Source organism: Gigantopelta aegis, chromosome 4, assembly GCF_016097555.1.
Source record: "Gigantopelta aegis isolate Gae_Host chromosome 4, Gae_host_genome, whole genome shotgun sequence".
Taxonomy (NCBI): Eukaryota; Metazoa; Mollusca; class Gastropoda; order Neomphalida; family Peltospiridae; genus Gigantopelta; species Gigantopelta aegis.
This window is the reverse complement of record NC_054702.1, coordinates 38,926,894-38,947,935: the sequence shown is the minus strand read 5'-3', so window position 1 is coordinate 38,947,935 and position 21,042 is coordinate 38,926,894. Positions and strand designations below refer to the sequence as shown.

The following is a 21,042-nucleotide window of genomic DNA, read 5'->3' as shown; positions in this document are numbered from 1 at the left end:
TATATGCCCCTCCAACCCCCTATAGATCCCACTTCTTTGAGAACAACTCAAACTTCCCATTTTTAGAATTTTGACCCTTCACCCCCACCCCACCTACCCCTAACACACACACCCCGCGCGCTTTTAACAAATCCAAGAACCTCCCCTGCAATGCTAGGTACTCCCCTTTAATCGCAAATTGGGTCACCTAGACTATTGAAATGAAATCTACCTACGAAGTTAGTAACGATAATTAGTTCTAGGATTTGCAATGATTTGCTTACACAGAAGTGTGAAAGGTTGAGTAACCGGGTACATTTAGTTTGCACTGTAAGCTGAGTAACGTAGGTAAACATTACCAGATAAAGCCGGTGCACACTTTGAATCTCAATTGATATCACAGACTGTATTCATTGTTAGATGAAGCTGTATATAACCATGCAGGTTGTCGCATAAGTTTCCATATGACCTGAATGTAACTACAAAAATATAATCACCAGGGAGATGAAAGGAACGGGTGTCACCCCCCCCCCCCAACCCCGCCATCCCCCGCTAAAGCAAATTTTCGTCTTTTTTTTTTTTTCAATATAATTATTTTCTAGGTGAGCATGACCCGACACCCCCCCCCCATCCCCCCCCCACCCTCCGGTCGACTTAGGTCGCTAGTCACTACAGTTTAGACCCTTCGCTGCATGAAGTTAAATTTAAAGTTTGTTTTGTTTAACGACACCACTAGAGCACATTGATTAATGAATCATCGGCTATTGGATGTCAAACATTTGGTAATTCTGACACGTAGTCATCAGAGGAAACGAGCTACATTTTCCCTAATGCAACAAGGGATCTTTTATATGCACTTTCCAACAGACAGGAAGGCACATACCACGGCCTTTGATTAGTTTTGGTGCATTGGTTGGAATGAGAAAAGCCACAATCAGTTAAATTAATCCACCGAGATGTTTAGATCCTGCGACGCAAAGCACCTCAAGCGAGCATTCAATCGACTCAGCTAAATCCCGCCCTCCTCCCTGCATACATTCCTTCACACGCGCCGATAAAATGTAGACCGGGCATGCGTGTGTGCTTGCATGTGTACGTGTGCGTACTTTTTAACAGAAGAGAAACGTTATTTACTCACAAGACCATCATCCTGCGGCATTAGAAGAACATGTAAAAAATAATGATAAAATAATAATAATAATAAAACCCACCATCAACCACCACCTCCAAAGCAACAACAAATTTAATAGTCAAGGTAACTTAAAAAAAAAAATATATATATATATATATACAAAGAGATGGGTAGTTACAAGTTAAAAAAGGTAATACAATGCCGATATACGATAAATAACAGGAACTGAAGTTATTAGTATAAACTTAAACATGCTGAAGTACAAAACCCCAACCCACCCACCCTAAACAAATCCCAAAACCCACAACAAACACAAACACAACAAGACAATCCCAAAACAAACAAACAAACAGGATCTGGTATCAGATTTAATTGGCTGGATCAATGCACTGGTCAAGTAGACTTACCGTTATGTGGCATAACACAGATCAATATTATTTAGATTTCCGTATATCTGAAGCGTTTCCGGTCATCCTGGTGTTCCCATCACCATGAATTGCATTTTTTTTATATTTAAAAAACGCACGTGTCTCTGAAAAATAACGGTTATTGAGATGAGCTCCAGAGTCTATTTTTAAAGGGTATTTCCCCATTTCAACGTCACAGACTCTTGTTTTACTCTATTGTAACTTTATCCAAATTTTATTACAGGTTTATAAATATCCAAACTGCGTGTCCCATCTTCATCTTATGAGAACCAGAATGTATGTGGAAATCTAGAACATTAATGGAATATGTGTGTGCGTGAGTGCCCGAGTATGCGCCTGGGTCTGTATACGAATGTACTCGTGTGTCTCATTGGATTTTGTGGGTTTCTTCTTCTTTTTGTTCTTTCTTTTGTTTTCTTTTGTGTGTGTTTTTCTTCTTCTGCTGACTAACGGTTGAGGTTGAGAATAAAGTATACTTTCCGTAGAAAGCCAGTCAAACCACCCTAACTACATCACGTTCATGAAAAGAATCAATCAATCAATATTTAAAGCTAAAATCATTGTTGTAATACTGTTATCCTAGTGTCTTTAACCATTTAACTATAATTTTAATAAAACTATGTGCAGGCGAGTGTGCTGTAGCAAATGTTCTTTTAAAAAAACATTTATTTTTAGAGAGAGAGAGAGAGAGAGAGAGAGAGAGAGAGAGAGAGAGAGAGAGAGAGAGAGAGAGAGAGAGAGAGAGAGAGAGAGAGAGAGAGAGAGAGAGAGAGAGAGCAAGGCACAGTCTTCTCACAACTAGACGAAAAGAGCACATTTTTTGTATTTGTGACCGGCCTCGGTGGTGTTAACCACCAGACATAAAGCTGGTAGGTACTGGATTCGCAGCCCAGTACCGGCTCCCACCCAGGGCGAGTTTTAACGACTCAATGAGTAGGTGTAAGACCACTACACCCACGTCTCTCTCACTAACCACTAACGACTAACAGCTAATCCTCTGTCCTGGACAGACAGCCCAGATAGCTGAAGTGTGTGTCCAGGTTCAGCGTGATTGAGCCTTACTTGGATATAAGCACGAAAATAATTTGAAATGAAATTAAAAGTATTTGTGTCTGGTGGAGTGGGTGGAGCTGGAGCATAACTCTACGTCAGCCCTTGTTTTAATGGAAATAGACTGTTGTTTTACGCAGTAAACCGAATTCTCACACATATATAACAAAACGATCGATCAGTCCGCAATCGAGTTGTGTGAATTCAACGGTGCGTAACGCTATGTAAAACCTTGTTTGTAAACAAATATATTTAAATTTTATGCAGTTTCAATTGCATAAAGTGCTCCTACCATTCGAAGCTAGCGATAATTTCGCTATTAGTTCAGCTGATAAAGCAATATTGTACACAGGGTTCCTGGCTCGAATCCTTTCAGTGGAGATTGAGTTATTTGTTACATTAGCTATGTTCTTGCACAGGAATTTTGATAGGTTCGAGTTATTTGTTACAGTGGGTGTGTTCTTGGCACAACAATATTTATAATTCATACAGATCCAGTGACAACAAAGTTACTCCAGAACGTAACCTGGCTTAGTCGTGACAATAGGGGCGGGACGTAGCCCAGTAATAAGCGCTCGCTTGATGCGCGGTCGGTTTGGGATCGACCCCCGTCGGTGGGCCCATTGCGCTATTTCTTGTTCCAGCCAGTGCACCACGACTGGTATATCAAAGGCTGTGGGATGGTGCATATAAAAGATCCCTTGCTACTAATGAAAAACTATAGCGGGTTTCCTCTAATACTATATGTCATAATTACCAAACGTTTGACATCCAATAGCCGATGATTAATAAATCAATGTGCTCTAGAGGTGTCGTTAAACAAAACAAACATTTAGTCGTGACAATATCTCTGGGGGCGGGATTTAGCTCAGTCGCTTGAAATGCTTGCGTCGCAGGATCGAACCACCTCGGTGGATCCATTCAATTGATCAGGTTTTCTCTCGTTCCAACCAGTGCGCCACAACTGGTCAAAGGCCATGGTATGTGCTTTCCTGTCTGTAGGGAAAGTGCATATAAAAGATCCCTTGCTGCATTAGAAAAAATTAAGCGGATTTCCTCTGATGACTACGTGTCAGAATTATCACATGTTTGACACCCAATAGCTGTTGATTAATTAATATACCAGCGTGCTCTAGTGGTGTCGTTAAACAAAACAAACATTAACTTTCTCTATCTCCCTAAAGTTGTCTCTATCTCTGTCCGTCCGTGTGTATGTCTCTGTCCGTCTCTGACCGGCCTCGGTGGCGTCGTGGCAGGCCATCGGTCTACAGGCTGGTAGGTACTGGGTTCGGATCCCAGTCGAGGCATGAGCTTTTAAATCCAGATACCGACTCCAAACCCTGAGTGAGTGCTCCGCAAGGCTCAGTGAGTAGGTGTAAACCACTTGCACCGACCAGTGATCCATAACTGGTTCAACAAAGGCCATGGTTTGTGCTATCCTGCCTGTGGGAAGCGCAAATAAAAGATCCCTTGCTGCCTGTCGTAAAAGAGTAGCCTATGTGGCGACAGCGGGTTTCCTCTAAAAACAGTGTCAGAATGACCATATGTTTGACGTCCAATAGCCGATGATAAGATAAAACAAATCAATGGCGTCGTTAAATAAAACAAACTTTTCAACTGTCCGTCTCTGTGTCTGTTTCTCACCGTCTCTCTCGCAATCTTTATATCATGTAATGTGCTTGTGTATGCATGTGTGTGTGTGAGTATGTGTATGCATGTGTGTGTGTGTGTGAGTGTCTGAGTGTGTGTGTGTGTGTGTATGTGTGTGTGTGTGTGTGTGTTGTGTGTATGTATGTATGAGTGTGCGTGTATGTATCTGTGTGTGTGTGTGTGTGAGAGAGAGAGAGAGTGTGTGTGTATGTGTGTGTATCTCTCTCTGTGTGTATATGTATGTGTGTTAGTGTGTGTGTGTGTGTGTGTGTGTGTATGTGTGTGTGTGTGTATGCCTATGTGTACGTGTGTGCCCGCTATAGGATTTCGTGTAGAAGGTAACATTAATACTGATATCAATGGATCATTCGCAAAGATTCCATACACCATTTACAAATAAATAAATAAATAAATAAGTACTCTTTGAAATTGCTTCCATTACATCGCAAACCACTCCCGCCCACCATCTCAAAAACAACTTTGACACCCATACAATCTTTGTAACAGTTTTCATTTTCCTAAAGCAGAAAACAACATGGAACAAAAACAACCCTAGAAACCACGTAAACGAAGAACAATTTGTAATAGTAACAATATGCCATTTTCCAGTACAAAGCTTCGTATTAAACCCAATGATTATACACAATGACATTTTACTCAAGTAATGCCACATTTTGTCTACGTCACTATATAAACGGAATAAAGCAGCTAGCAGGATGGAAACACCCAATATGATATCAGCATCTTTTTTTTCAAAAACTGGTATTTAATGTTTTGTTCATAACGTAGGGCGAGACTAATTCATTCAAGTAATGTAGAAAGTTTTTATAAATTAACCCCCCCCCCCCCCACAAAACCCCCCACAAAACCCCCCACAAAAAACAAGGAAAAAACAACAGAAGGTTAAATTACATGTGAAACCAAACTGTTTCCTATATTCATGAGGGTTGCGTTCAGGAGGCCGAACGTTCTTGAACTATTAGACTGGTACCATCGTCTTCTATCATCACAATCATGCACCAATTTAGCCAACGACCGCGATCGCTCTTCTGAAAGTGCATCACTTTCGCTCATTAAATGCTTCATTCAACAATATTGTTTAAAGTGTTCCTGTTTCACTCAATAACACATTTGAGAGACTTCCTAGTTAAACAATTTTAAAAACCAACACAATACAAAACAAACGAAACCAAAACAAAACCAAAACCAAAACTAAAATAACAACAAAAAAACCCCCACAAAAGATCCCACCCTAAAATAAACAAATGAATGGATTAGAATAAAAACAAACAAACAACTTAAATTCTAGACTGCGCAGTCATAGCTCATATTAATGCTTCGTAAACATTGTGAAGTCTTTTAATTGTTTTATTTAGTATTGTCAGACCATATAATACTGTTAAAGTATGTCATAACACAGTTATTTGATGAAAATGACAAACATACCTTAGAAAAGAATGACAAGAGTTGAGAGAGAGAGAGAGAGAGAGAGAGAGAGAGAGAGAGAGAGAGAGAGAGAGAGAGAGAGAGAGAGAGAGAGAGAGAGAGAGAGAGAGAGAGAGAGAGAGAGAGAGAGAGAGAGTGTGTGTGTCTATACAATCAGTCATATCAAAATAATTCTGGTTTGAAAACATCCTGGGCCCCCGTTCCACAAAGCCCTAAGATCACCTTAAGTGCATAGCTACCTTATGCACTAAGGTGATCTTAGTGCTAAGATCGCTTAGTGGAACGGTGCCCTGAAACGTATACTTTAAGGTATGTGTTAGCGGAACACTATTAGTAGATACCTCATTTGCATATAACCTACACGCTCTACCGGTCGACTCGCCAGAAGCTAAAGACCTCTCCAAAGGTAAAAAAACAAAACAAAACAAAACAAGCCAAGATAATTCTATAATTAAATATGCTCGACATTGCAGCTTTAAGAGTCGACTCTCGGTATTATGACCAGACGCTGAATACATTCTGGTCTCTCAAAAGGAAGAAAGAAAGAAATGTTTTGTTTAACGACGCACTCAACACATTTTATTTACGGTCATATGGCGTCGGACATATGGTTAAGGACCACACAGATATTGAGGGAAGAAACCCGCTGTCGCCACATCATGGGCTACTATTTTCGATTAGCAGCAAGGGATCTATTATATGCACTATCCCATAGACAGGATAGCACACACCACGTTATTTGATGTACCAGTCGTGGTGCACTGGCTGGAGCGAGAAATAGCCCAATAGGCCCACCTACGAGGATCGATCCCAAACCAACCGCGCATCAAGCGAGCGCTTTACCACTGGGCTACGTCCCGCTCCGGTCTCTCAAAAGGGGTCTCGATAGAATATAATAATAATAAAATAATTATACCCATGTGATTGGCACTTTTTACTGACAATCATATAGGTGCAATATTCGTTATATTCGCTCGTGATATTCCCTGTATTGGCGAATTTGCCTTTCCAGGCTAGTTTTCAGTATATACATCCCATATTTGAATATCGAATATTTCTATCGTTCTATATACCAAGGGCGGATCCAGGAGGAGACCAAGGTAATCTGTCCTTCTTAAAATATTCAAGTGCCCCCTTTTAAAAATAATTTTGTTTACAATTTTTATTTCACGAATGCCAAACTTTTTGAGGTGTCCTTTTCAGGAGTTGGTCAGTATAGTACCACCCCTAAAATCACTGGCGTAGGAAGCGGGGGGGGGGGGGGGGGGGGGGGGGGGGCATGTGCCCTCCACTTTTAAGATATTTTGCTTTATATTTGCTTTATAATAGTGTAAAAGTGTATAAGTATATAAGTGTGCCCCTCCCACTCTTTTTGGCACCTTCCTACGCCAGTGAAATAGTTCATGGGCCCGCCCTTGTGTAAGTCATTGGTCCGCCCTTGTATACAGTCGAACCTGTATTAAGAAGCCACCAAAGCGAGCATCAAAAGATGACATATTAAAGTAAAAGAGGTGGTTGCTTGATACAGGAGAGTGGGTTAGTTGTTAGTTTGTTAGTGGTTAGTAAGAGAGAAGTCGGTGTAGTGACCGTACACCAACCCACTGAGTCGTTAAACTGGCTTTGGATGGGAACCGGTACCAGGAACCAAAGCCAGTACCTACCAGCCTTAAGCTTAGGTCCGATGACTTAACTACTACACCACTGAGGCTGGTGGTGCAATCACACACACACACACACACACACACACACACACACACACACACACACACACGTGTATATACACACACACACATACAGACATGCACATGCACAAACACACACACAGACCACACATGTATACACATACACACACGCATACGTCACATATACATGGGCGGATCCAAGGGGGGGGGGACCAGGGGGACGCGTCCCCCCAAAAAATTGTTCAAGTGCCCTCAAAATGTCCAAGTGCCCTTTTTGTTTGTAGAATTTTTTTTTTTTTAAGTAAACAATAATTATATTGTAGATAAATGAAATCACGATTTTCGTGTACATGCGCAAGCTTGCAGATATGTGTCTGTGTTATTGAGTCTCAATGGGGCCCCATTGAGGTTCTAACGCGAGTGACGCCAATTTACTTCATTATTGCTAGTATATTATGACGTAGAACTGTAGGAATTCATATTAATTGTAAATATAAAAACTTGTAGTAAGGTGCCCTTTTGACGAGTCAATGTGCCCTTCTTTTTTGGTTCCCCCCTAAAAATATTTCCTGGATCCGCCCATGATATAAGCACGCACATACTGAACTTTCTTCACACTAACATTATCAATATTTTGGCGCCATTTCGTGTCACTCTGGGAACATTCGGTATTTTACGACCATGCATAATTCAAACGAGCGACAGTCAAATTTGATCGAATCTCTTTTCCCGGTTGACATTAACAAACCGACATAAGTTTACGAGCAGCAACAACTGCCACTGTTTTCACAAATTCCCATGCTTTCCCGCCAACCACGAGGTGATTCGCGCTCATAACCTGCGCCGTTTTGTAATTGACAATCGTTTTGCCAATGAAACTGACAGTGTTTTCGATTTCCCCGCCACGCGGTGCATTATTCATATCCCTTGCAACTTTTCTGTTGCATCTGAATGAGTCATCGTGTTTTTGTGTGAGAGCGAAAATGCTGAGAGCGCGGTTGTAACATTAGTAAAAAGAAAAGCGAGCGAGAGACGTAGAGAGAAAGAGAGAAAGGGAGAGGTAGAAAGAGAGATTTGCGACAAAGATGTGGTGTCGGGAAGTGTTCGCCGCCGCAATGCGTGCTGGTACGGCTGGATTTTAACCTAGAACGCAGACCCGGTACGTGATTTCCCAACGAGCGACTGTCGAAGTGGTAATGTACAACAAGGCATGTATGTTTCACGGTTGTTCAGTTCACGTGGTCTATTCAAAGCCTCGTCGCGCGGCGCTCGTCATGCGTCGATTTCCCAACAGGTACATTTCGTCTGTGGGCGGACGGGGTTGGTCGCTTTAGTAATAGACATCGAAATCCCCGTTATCCAATGAGTAATGCGGGCTTTCTGCATCTATCCGTTATTCATGGCGCACTTTAAACAAACCAGTACACTAATAACTGACAATTGTCGCTGATGTGTGTGTGTAGCTGTGTGGGAAAATATTTGTGTCAATAAATACACAGCCGTAAACATAATAGAGCCTGAGGAAATATACACTCATTCTCATATACTGAAAGCGATATATAACTGGAAAGACAACCAGCAAAAATTGACACGGACGTTGGATTATATCTCCGCTGGATACGGATTAATATATTATCTCTTCTAAAAAAACAAAAAAACAAAAAACTTTTTTTTCCTCTCCATTTTTTTAATGTTGGTGTTTTTTTGTTGAAGTAACAGGAGTAACAGCGGGATTTTACTTGGATACATCTTCCTACTGTTTTGGGAGCTAGCTGAAATGTGACATCGGAGCCGGTTTTCCGTTTCATGTCGTAGGAAATCCGTTACCAAGTACTGGGAGTCGAGAGTTGTGTAATACGTGACGACGTAAACAACTGGAAATTGACATCAGTGAGAGAATAACGGGATTTATTTTGGTAAGTTTCAACGTTGTTGTTCACTTTCTTAGCTAGTTTAAAAATACTTCAGTAAAACCAAACATTAAATACCCTTCCCCACTACCACGCCATCTCCACAATCTCCTCTAACCCACAACACTCTTGAGTTAAAACAAAAATCATTTACCCCCTCCAACCACCACCCCCATCCCCACAACCCTCTCTAACCCACAATACTCTTCAATTAAAAAATCCCACAAAGACATTTACCCCCTCCATCCCTATACTCCCTATCCCCACAATATCCTCTAACCCCCCCAAACTCGTCCAGTTTGTGAAATATGCAATATTATTGGAAGATATATTGAATTGTTGTTATTTCATATTTGGCAATCTCTAGGTTATAAAACAGTTTTTAACTTTTGTTGTGAAGTACCGTCGGACCGTTCCACAAAATAAATGATTAAAGGAATATTTTTAGTACCGATCACCCACATCATCAAAACTGAATAAATAAATAAATAAATAAATAAATAAATACATGAATATGTGAATTTATTTCCGTCAACAACAATTTTAGGACAGTAAGGACAGTCACAAGAAAACAAGTTACCCCCACTTTCTCATGTGATGACCGTCCTTAACTAAACGTTTACAGCGTTTAATTTATTACCCGAGATAATATTTACATGTGAGACTGCTATATAAAGTTTATTAGTACTTAACTAGTTTTGTTAACTTGCTATATAAAGTTTATTAGTACTTAACTGGCTTTGTTTACTAGTAATGTTTACAACGGACCGGACCGAATATATTATACCAAAAATGCCTGAAACCGTAGTGGTATAGGGGCATGTAAAAATAAGTTTACCAGAAAATGGAAGAGCTAACGATATTAGACATTTTGTAACTCGACGATTACGAATACTGTTTTACAACAAAACGATTATAATTACTTCAACTTACGAGTGCTGACCTTATTTTTCTTTACATTTAGTGCCACTAAGCTAGAGTTATTAACCTACTATCTAGAGTAAACCAAACAATGGCGTATCCATACAATACAATGAATGTTTGTTTGTTTAATGTCTGTTTATATCATGTAGCTTTTGCTTACATGCAGTTTGTAAATGTATATAAAATATATATACTACGATATACTACTACTACATTTATTTTTCGTAGGCCTGTAGTAACGATATCGGGAGGGGGGGGGGGGGTTACACAATCTCTACTGAGAGGGCAGTCTTAAGTGGGAGGTGGGAGGGTGGACACTAGCCATATTTTTTATAGTTAATAAATATATTACTTATACAGAGTATAACAATAACATACATTTTCGGCCTCGAGTGTATGTGTGTGTGTGTGGGGGGGGGGGGGGGGCACAGTCCCTTGCCCAGCACCCCGTTTGCTACTGTCCTTTCTCACCGATAATCAGTTAATATATAAATTGTTATGTTATAATATATTTCACTAGATAATGTAGACAAGTTACCATGGATCGTGGCAATACAATTAATAAGATGTGTTTTTGTTAAGGAGTGATAGTAAACACTACTCCGCCAGGAAAACCGGCCTCGGTGGCGTCGTGGTTAGGCTGGTAGGTACTGGGTTCGGATCCCAGTCGAGGCATGGGATTTTTAATCCAGATACCGACTCCAAACCCCGAGTGAGTGCTCCGCAAGGCTCAATGGGTAGGTGCAAACCACTTGCACCGACCAGTGATTCATAACTGGTTCAACAAAGGCCATGGTTTGTGCTATCCTGCCTGTGGGAAGCGCAAATAAAAGATTCCTTGCTGCTAATCGGAAAGAGTAGCCCATGAAGTGGCGACAGTGGGTTTCCTCACAAAATCTGTGTGGTCCTTAACCATATGTCTGACGCCATATAACCGTAAATAAAATGTGTTGAGTGCGTTATTAAATAAAACATTTCTTTCTTTCTTTCTTTTTTTCCTCCAGTGTATCCAGTGACATGTTTATCCGTTCTAATCAATGGTATTTTGAATTACTTTTGAAAACTTCCGAAATATGACCAGACAGGAAACAATTTAAATGACCGTCATATTGCATGCAGTGAAGTCCACAGTTAATTCTTGAACACTCGCAAAAAAAACCCCTCTCGATTAAAACACACACTTCAAAAGGTGTAAAAAAAAAACCCACCAAAGAAGTATATTTCCAGTGTGGTTTTTGTTTTACATTTTTATTCTAATTCACATTTTATTGCATAAAATCATTTTCACAAAATATTGAAGAAGATGTTTATTTTGTTTAACGACACCACTAGAGCACATTGATTTATTAATCATCGGCTATTGGGAAGGAAGGACATTTTTTATTTAACGACGCACTCAACACATTTTATTTACGGTTATATGACGTCAGACATATGGTTAAGGACCACACAGATATTGAGAGAGGAAACTCGCTGTCTCCACTTCATGGGCTACTCTTTTCGAGCAACAGCAAGGGATCTTTTATATGCACCACCCCACAGACTGGATAGTACATACCACGGCATTTGATTACCAGTCGTGATGCACTGGCTGGAACGAGAAATAGCCCAATGGGCCCACGACGGGTATCAAACATTTGGTAATTTTGACACTGGGTGTCAAACATTTGGTAATTTTGACATTGGGTGTCAAACATTTGGTAATTTTGACATACAGTCTAAGAAAGGAAACAAGCTACATTTTTCCAACAGTAGCAAGGGATCTTTTATATGCGCCATTTCATAGACAGAATAGCACATACCACGGTCTTTTATATACAAGTCGTGGTGCTGGAGCGAGAAATAGCCCAATGGGCCCACGACGGGGATCGATCCCAGAGCGACCGCATCAAGCGAACGCTTTACCACAGGGCCACGTCCCGCCCCAAAAATAGATTGAATTTGCTGAGAAATGCTGATAAATGAATATGGCAGTATAGAGTTTTTAGCTTGTAAACATCACTTCACCTTTTATTATGACATGGGTATCATTTTCAAGGTGATGTCATCGTTTCTAGGAAGTCTAATTTCGCTTAGTAACAAGGGCTATTTTTAGCAATTCGGCGGGCGGGACGTAGCTCAGTGGTAAGGTGCTCGCTCGATGTGCGGTCGGTGTGGGATCGATTCTCGTCGGTGGGCCCATTGGGCTATTTCTCGCTCCAGCCAATGCACCACGACTGTTATACCAAAGGCCGTGGTATATGCTACCCTGTCAGTGAGATGGTGCATATAAAAGATCCCTTGCTGCTAATCGAAACGAGTAGCCCATGAAGTGGCGACAGCGGGTATCCTCTCTCAATATCAGTATGGTCCTTAACCATATGTCTGACACCATATAACCGTAAATAAAGTGTGTCGAGTGCGTCGTTAAATAAAACATTTCTTTCTAGTAATTCACAATCATTCTATGGTAATTTGTATTACGATTATCACAGTAGAACGTCGCTTAATAACAAGGAGATTTTGTAGCAATTCACAACCATTCTATGTTAAAAAAAATTTATTACGGTTGTCACAGGTGATACTTGCTTAATAATGAGGATATATATATATATAGCACTTCACATTACTTCTATGTAGACCTGGCTGTTTAAGGGGAGCTGTCAGTCTGGCTCCCTATCACTCCCCTGAGACTAGTTCAAGGAGAGTAATTTTAGCTGCCTTTAGTATGTGGATTTTAACAATAAATAATACTACAACGCCCCCCCCCCCCCCCCCCCAACACACACACACACACACACTTTTGTCCTGGGTCACACTGGTGAAGTCGGAGATTGTGCCCGGGAGAGACGTGCTTGAACCTTAATTGGATATAGGCACGTTAATATGTTATCCAATCCAATCCAGGACTACAAAATGATTAAAGAGCAATGCTCAGTATGGTAGTATCTTAAATGGCTCCTCATAATCTAAGTTGGGGAGCAATTAATCACGTACACTCCACTCATTTTGGATTTGTTTAGTTTTTTTGCACGGCGAGTTCCGTTATAGTCGTTTTATTATGGTCATCAGTATGACAAGTCATGATAGATTCCTCAAACAACATTATTATTATTATTATTATTGGCTAAAACGTATTCTAGTCTCAGAATACCAACTGTCACGGCGAAGTTGGCCAATTCACCGATTTCACGGCTTCTACGACAGTCCAGTTGCTAGTCTGAGCACATCTTACAACTCGCTTCGTGTCGTAAAAAACCCTTCTACGACCGATTAGTCATAAGTTGGGAGTGGGGGAAAGTACCACGCAACTGTTGATTTGGCCAACTCCGTTGTGACAGTTGATAGTCTGAGACTTTGCATTAGATTCTTGTTTGAAGTAATAGTGTCTTCACATGTGGTCATGTAAGATGTATTTTTGAGTGCATAATTACCTACAGAATAATACGGATCTTGTTGGCAAATAAAAAAATTATTATGTTCGCCAGTCGAAGAATTCTGAATGGCCATATATCCATATGATTCAGTACAATGTATTTCTTTACAGTATATGGCGCAGTTAACGGTTGTTATTTACGCACAAACTCTTAACATCAAAGCAAAATCAATAATCGTATTCGTCTGGTCGCGAGAGGTCCATAATAAAATTACGCATACGTGTTACCTAAATTGCTATGTGCAAATGCTATTCAGCAGAACGCCACGCCAGATTTGTTTGTAAAATAAATAGGTAGGCGTACATTAAAAATTGGACATAACTGTTGCATGACCCACCATTCCACGTTGGACAAAAACAGCTGTATGCGATAAAACGTTTAATCTAGACCTAAGACTCTAATAGAGTGAGACTTTTAACGCTATGACAGCGCCATACAAATTGTACGCGGATGACTTCATTAATGCTAGGCTCAGGCTGTCAGCTGTCACGACGAAGTTGACCAATTCGACGGTTGCGTTGTAATTTCTCCAACTGCCAACTTACGATGAGTGCGCTCATATTGACAACTAATCGGTCGTATAATTCGTATTCGACGGGGGCGGGCCGTAGCCCAGTGGTAAAGCGTTCACTTGATGCGTGGTCGGTCTGGGATCGATCTCCGTCGGTGGACCCATTGGGCTATTTATCACTCCAGCCAATGCACCACGACTAGTATATCAAAGGCCGTGGTATGTGTTATCCTGTCTGTGGGATAGTGCATATAAAAGATCTCTTGCTGCTAATCAAAAAGAGTAGCCCATGAAGTGGTGACAGCGGGTTTGCTCTTTCAGTATCTGTGTGATCCTTAACTATATGTCCGACACCATATAACCGTAAATAAAATGTGTTGAGTGCGTCGTTAAATAAAACATTTCCTTCGTATTCGACGAAAATCGAGTTGTAAGAGCGCTCCGACTAGCAACTGGACAGTCGTAAAAGTCGTGAGTGCAGAATGTTGGCCAACTGTGTCATGGCAGTTGGTAGTCTGACATTAGCATAACTTTTATAACTTATAAGCACGGGCGCTGGATTCCGCCAGTGGCGAACCCGGAGGCGGTACTCAGGGTGGACGCACCTGAACCCTGAATGGATAGTAAAGTTAAAGATAAAAGTTTATATTGTTTCACGACACCACTAGAGCACATTGATTAATTCATCATCCGTTGTCAAATGTTTGGTAATTGTGACATAATAGTCTTGGAGGAAACCCACTACATTGTTCCATTCCCAGCAGGGGATCTCTTATATTATGCACTTTCCCTACAGACTGGACAGCACATACCACGGCCTTTGATATACCAGTCGTGGGACACTGTGTTGAGACGTGAAAAAACCCAGTCGGAGTGAGAGAGGGCCCACCAAGGAGGTTAGCTTCTACATTTTTCTTTTTGGTAACAAGGGATCTTTTATACACATTTTCCCACAGACACGACTGCACATACCACGACCTTTGATATATATCAGTCGTGGGGCACTGCGTTGGGGCAGGAAAAACACAAATAGAGAATGAATCCTAAGACCTAGACATGAGAAAATCGTTCAGTTTGGGTTTCGTAACCATTGACAGAATGTTTTTTAATCATATTATCATTGAAATCACTGTTGAATTCCTTTAATAAAACACCATCGAAGCGTGACCACCTGCATGCAGATGCAAAAAAATATTGTTATTTATGTCTCAGTGAACAGTGTGTACCCCGCCAGTGAGATATAGTTGAATGTAATCACTGAAGCAAATCGTGGTGTAATACCCAACCTTCTTCACATTGAATCGGTGCAAACGACTTCTATACAATTTCACATTGTCAGTAGGTGAATCCAGTTTTTACAAACCCATGCCTTTCCATTTGGAAACACCAGAAGGACAACCCATAGCTCTCCATGTACCAGTTCCAGGTGAGAAATAAATATATAAATTGTCGCAGCTTTTAAGGACGGGCCTGGATGGTGTCGTGGTTAAGCCATCGGACATTTAACGACTCAATCAATATGGGTAGGTGTAAGACCACTACACCTTCTTCTCTCTCACTAACCACTAAATCCATAACTGGTTCAACAAAGCCCATGGTTTGTGCTATCCTGCCTGTGGGAAGCGCAAATGAAAGATCCCTTGCTGTTAATCGGAAAGAGTGGCCCATGAAGTGGCGACTGCGGGTTTCCCCTCAAAATCCGTGTGGTCCTTAACCATATGTCTGACGCCATATAACCGTAAATAAAATGTGTCGAGTGCGTTGTTAAATAAAACATTTCTTTCTAACCACTAACAACTAAGGACAAAACACTGCCCTGGGCCCCGTTCCACGAAGCGATCTTAGCGCTACGATCACCTTAAGTGCATAGAGTAGTTATGCACTTAAGATGATCTTAGTGCCAAGATTGCTTTCGTGGAACGGGGCCCTGGTCAGATAGCCCAGATAGTTGAGGTGTGTGCCCAGGACAGCGTGCTTGAACCTTAATTGGATATAAGCACGAAAATATGTTAAAGGAAGAAGAAGAATCTTTTAAGGCTCATGTAAACTGGATACGACGCACGAGTGAGGTCCATGTTTCATCTGCGGCTTGCGTTTTGGGCATATGGCATATACACCAATACATTTAGTGTCCGGTTATTTCACTGCGGCTGGTCTCGTGTTCTGCAGACACACGCATCGTATACATTCAGATTAGACGCTCTCAATAAAACTAATGTATTGGTATTTCGATTTTTTCTATAGGTAGTACTAAACCAAATAACTTCCGGCTAGGTCAAAGTTGGAGGTGCAGCGAAACAATCCAAGTTCTGTGATTCCTGATAAATGTGTTGGTTGTAAAAAAAAAAAAATGTTTCATCTGTGGGCCAAAATGTATGCAATTTTATTTCATCTAGTACCACTGTGTCAAGTAGCCTTGTGCTTGAAACGTATGGGGTACCTAAAAAAAGTACTCAAAATTTGGTGCGAAACTAGGGGTGTTGTGAAAACACCTGGTTATACCGAAAATGAGCCATGGAAGGTACCATTTTCTTCAGTTAATAATTTCAGTTATGGATTATAGTACTGATATTTATGGGTCATAGTTTAGATGATACATCGCATATAGTGTTTTTAAACACAGGCGTTAACATGGTCGCCAATGGGATTTTATTTGGTATAGTACAACCTATATGAGCCTTTAGCAATGGTTTTTTTTTTTTTTTTTTTACCCCTGAATAAAAATAAATATATATACTAGTATATAAATGACCATCTGTTGACTTGATAACGTTTGGTTTTAAATTTTTAGTTTAATTCTTGCCAACGTTACTGGTATAAAAGTGCTTAAAATTATCTTTGTTCAGCATTCTGTCTACGACAAAAATCTTTCAAAATTGCTTTAACAATTTCTTAAGTTCGATCCCTGGTATGTATTGTCCTGTCTGTGGGGACGTCCATTTAACAGACCCCTTTGCTATTTTTCTTTATACAGACCCGTACAGAATGATATCTGAAGTGGGGTCGCTCTAGCCAGTGCACCACGACTTGTATATCAAAGGCTGTGGTATGTGCTATCCTGTCTACGGGATAGTGCATATAAAAGATCCCTTGCTACTAATGGAAAAATGTAGCGGGTTTCCTCTCTAAGACTGTATGTCCAAATTACCAAATATTTGACATCCAATAGCCGATTATTAATAAATTAATGTGCTCTAGTGACGTTGTTAAACAAACTGAAGTGGAAAGAACAATCCGGTACGCAGTTTCGGGGTGGGGGTGGGGGTGTGCACAGGCCAGATATTTATCTTTATTTATATATAGAGTAGGACACTAAAACCCCGTAATTTACTTAACTTACTAACTCACTTATTAACACGACCTGTCAGTATCTTAACATGCAGTTTGGTATCAGTTTTAAAGGGACGGATCTTATAGTTCGTCAAGAGGTAGGTCCCAAAATTCTAAAACTGGCAAATTTAATTTTGCTGTTCAGGTAAATAACCCGAATTTTCAGTGTGGGAGTGAGATTTGTAGTGTATTCGGGGGCATGTTTTTTGTTTGTTTAATGACACCACTAGAGCACGTTGATTTATAAATAATCGGCTATTGGATGTCAAACATTTGGTAATTCAGACATATAGTCTTAGAAAGGAAACCCGCCACAATTTTCCATTAGTAAGTAGCAAGGGACCTTTTATATGCTCCACCACACAGACAGGATAGCACATACCACAACCTTTGATATTCCAGTCGTGGTGCACTGGTTGGAACGAAAAATTTAAAATAAAGATGCTCAGAAAAGCGTTTTCATTGCAATTTAATGTTGTATATTATGAATGATGAATTAAAAAGTCATTAATAAGGCAACTTCAAACAGGCGGGTTGTGGTGGTGCACTGGATCCCCGTGACACACCCCCCCCCCCCCCCCCGCCCCTGCCCCACCCTATCTGGATCCGCTAATGGTTTATCAAGAATGACAAACATTCCACACAAATACAGTTTCGATGAACAACGGGGAAGTAAAGTCCGGAAATACTTGTATCGCGGTAATACGCTTAGTCAGTCTGATAGAGACAGGTCATTGTTAGACACGTGTACAGGTGTTCTATCATGATCAAGACAATCTCTGTGCCTCGAGAACACCTACACATTTCTCAGTCGCGTAACTGCGCAACAAATATGTTACATATGGTCGTTCAGTGCTGTTGGTACTGGTGGTTTTAGTGACATTCGAGCCTTAAGGTTGGGACACAGCGAATTAGGCCATTTTTCAGCTAGACAAAAGGGCGTATTTTTGGGAGGAGACGGGGGTGGGGTGGGGTAGGGTGGGGTAGATGTCCTATGTCCTCTTTGCGTTTACTTCAATTGTCTCCTAGTGATACACGATTTTCGATATCCTGCAGTCTTTAATCTCTGTCAAATAAGATACGCCTGTACATTAATTAGCCATGAGCGGGTGTCGTTAATTATATTCGTCACTAAAAAGTATCTCGCATTTATAGAATTGATCTAATACACTATTTCGCGTATACAGAATGTATCTAATACAGAATCTCGCTTCTGTATATCTATATACTGAATGTATACTATCTCGCGTTTATAGAATTTATCTAATTCACTGTCTCGTGTTTATAGAATTTATCTAATTCACTATTTCGTGTTTATAGAATTATCTAAAACACTATCTCGCGTTTATAGATTTATCTAATTTACTGTCTCGTGTTTATAACATGTATCTAATTCACTAACTCCCTAACAGTGTGGCTTTAAGTGGCTTTAAGTGGCTTTAATTAGTTCCGTGTGTGACTGTTATTATGTTGTTATTATTACAGAATGTCAAATACGAGTGGAGAATGTTTAATTATCGAATTAAACTTATTTTGTTGACATTTAGAACTTACGTTACGCCATATCATTTTTTATTGCAAGACCAGAGGGAGGTGTCGAATGTATTAATCACAAGCACAATAATTAATTAATTAGACTTAGGCTCTATTGTTTAATGATGAATGTAGGCTAATTAATTAGATATCAACGTAACAAACACGTGCCCAAAAAAAGGACATAAATGGGATAATGGACCCGTCTTTGTCTTTCTGTTCCTGTCTGTCTGGTTAACCATTCTCTCTCTCTCTCTCTCTCTCTCTCTCTCTCTCTCTCTCTCTCTCTCTCTCTCTCTCTCTCACACACACACTTTCTCTCTCTCTCTCTCTCTCTCTCTCTCTCTCTCTCTCTCTCTCTCTCTCTCTCTCTCTCTCTCTCTCTCTCTCTCTCTCTCTCTCTCTCTCTCTCTCTCTCTCTCTCTCTCTCTCTCTCTCTCACACACACACACACACACACACTTTGTATTTATGTGTCGTGTCGAAATAGCCAATATTACACACAAAACAACCGTAGTTTAAAATGTGCCGAGGTGTCGTTATAAACAAATACTCCTTTCCATTCTTCGGTAAAGGCATCTGCGCCATGCTGAATGGATGGATGGAAGATGAATGGAGGATGGCGGTTCATGTTCCAGATTTTAACACCCCGAACACTCCTGATGACAGGATAAGCATGAACAGCATGCTATAATGTTTTTATGGCTACACACACTCTGGTACATGTGTGGTATGTGCATCATGTAGAATATATTTTCGCTGCTGACTGCTGTGTGAATCACTCTAATTACGCGAAGAAAATAACGCAAAACAAAGAGGGGGGAAAACACACACATGAAAAAACCCTATCGTCTGCTCATAGTTTATGAGTTGGGACAGTTTTGTTCCCTATGAGCAATGGTGATTCAAGCATACTTTCCTTGGCACGTAAAGGTTACCCAGCAACCTGAGGATAGAGTTGTATGTTAAGGACGCTTGTTAATCGCTTGCGTGTGAGAAGAAACCCGCCCCGGTCATATATCAGCAATTATTTTTTTATATACACAATTCAACAAACTGATACATAGGTTTATATTTAGCCCAAAATAACGAAGGTGTTAAGTACGATATATATATATAATATATATATATATATATATATAGATAGAGAGAGAGAGAGAGAGAGAGAGAGAGAGAGAGAGAGAGAGAGAGAGGGGGAGAGAGAGAGAGAGAGACGGGGGGGGGAGGGAGGCTGATCTAAGCTAAACGATGCACTGTTTCTGGAAGTAGCCAAACCCCTGCCACCCCACCCCCGATATGTACGGCCCTGATTACTAGAATGAAAAATAATTGGGTGGGGTGTTTTTTTTTCTTCTGTATTCGTATCATGATTCATCTCACTGTGTATCGTACACAATCTAAGCCTTACCTCTACCTAAATGTGATGACTTCTTCTGGTGGCTTCACAGGTGGCTGTCCTCAAATTTTAAAGGAAATATAATACAGATTTCAACTCAAGAAATCCCTTTACTATTGTTTACACCCTCCTGTAAACCACCGTGTCCAAATCTATGTATGTTTCTCTTACGCCGTTACAGAACGGCCCGACTGTAAATAAAGTTCTGTTCTATTGTGTTCTCAGAGAGGTAACCTGATGTTGTCACATTGGGTACATCGATCGAAACACAGCATGCGATCTTTTATAAAGCACTTTCCCATAGACAAGACAGCACATACCACGACCTTGGACGTAGCGGTCGTGGGGCGCTAGTTGAGACGGGAGAGAAAAAAAATCCGAGTCCCTCAAGAGTAATCGATCCTACGACCCACCAGACGTCAAAGCAAGCACAGAACAGTATCACAGAGCTCATTCTCAAGGGGCGCTGTTTAACAATCCGGCCACTTCTCCGTTAGCAACGCGCTTTGTTGACGTCATAAACGTTTTAAACGTCACATAATTAGCATGGAAGTCGTTATACCACACGATAAATTGCCGAACACTTTTGATAATGGTCGGAAGTCGGACCAGGCTGACAGTAGCCGGTGTTACGGTAATAAATATGGCGGTCACT

At 40.7% G+C, this 21,042-nt stretch overlaps 1 protein-coding gene and 1 long non-coding RNA gene across 4 annotated transcripts in view; one reads left to right on the top strand and one right to left on the bottom strand.

Moving 5' to 3' along the window:
• Positions 1–1,466: 1,466 nt before the first annotated feature.
• On the bottom strand, positions 1,467–20,811 carry LOC121370525. The gene is made up of 2 exons (XR_005957692.1): positions 20,400–20,811; positions 1,467–1,643 (listed from the first exon to the last, which is right to left on the bottom strand). It is a non-coding gene; the product is annotated as an uncharacterized LOC121370525 (long non-coding RNA).
• LOC121370524 overlaps positions 8,379–21,042 on the top strand; it is a 43,415-nt gene continuing 30,751 nt past the window's right edge. The window contains exons 1-2 of one of the 3 annotated variants that reach the window (XM_041495807.1): positions 8,379–9,283; positions 14,925–15,024. The gene's annotated coding sequence lies outside the window, so the exon portion shown is untranslated. Of the gene's footprint in view, positions 9,284–14,924; positions 15,025–15,532; positions 15,555–21,042 lie in introns of those variants that run through there. The other 2 variants (XM_041495806.1, XM_041495811.1) reach the window with 2 other exon arrangements.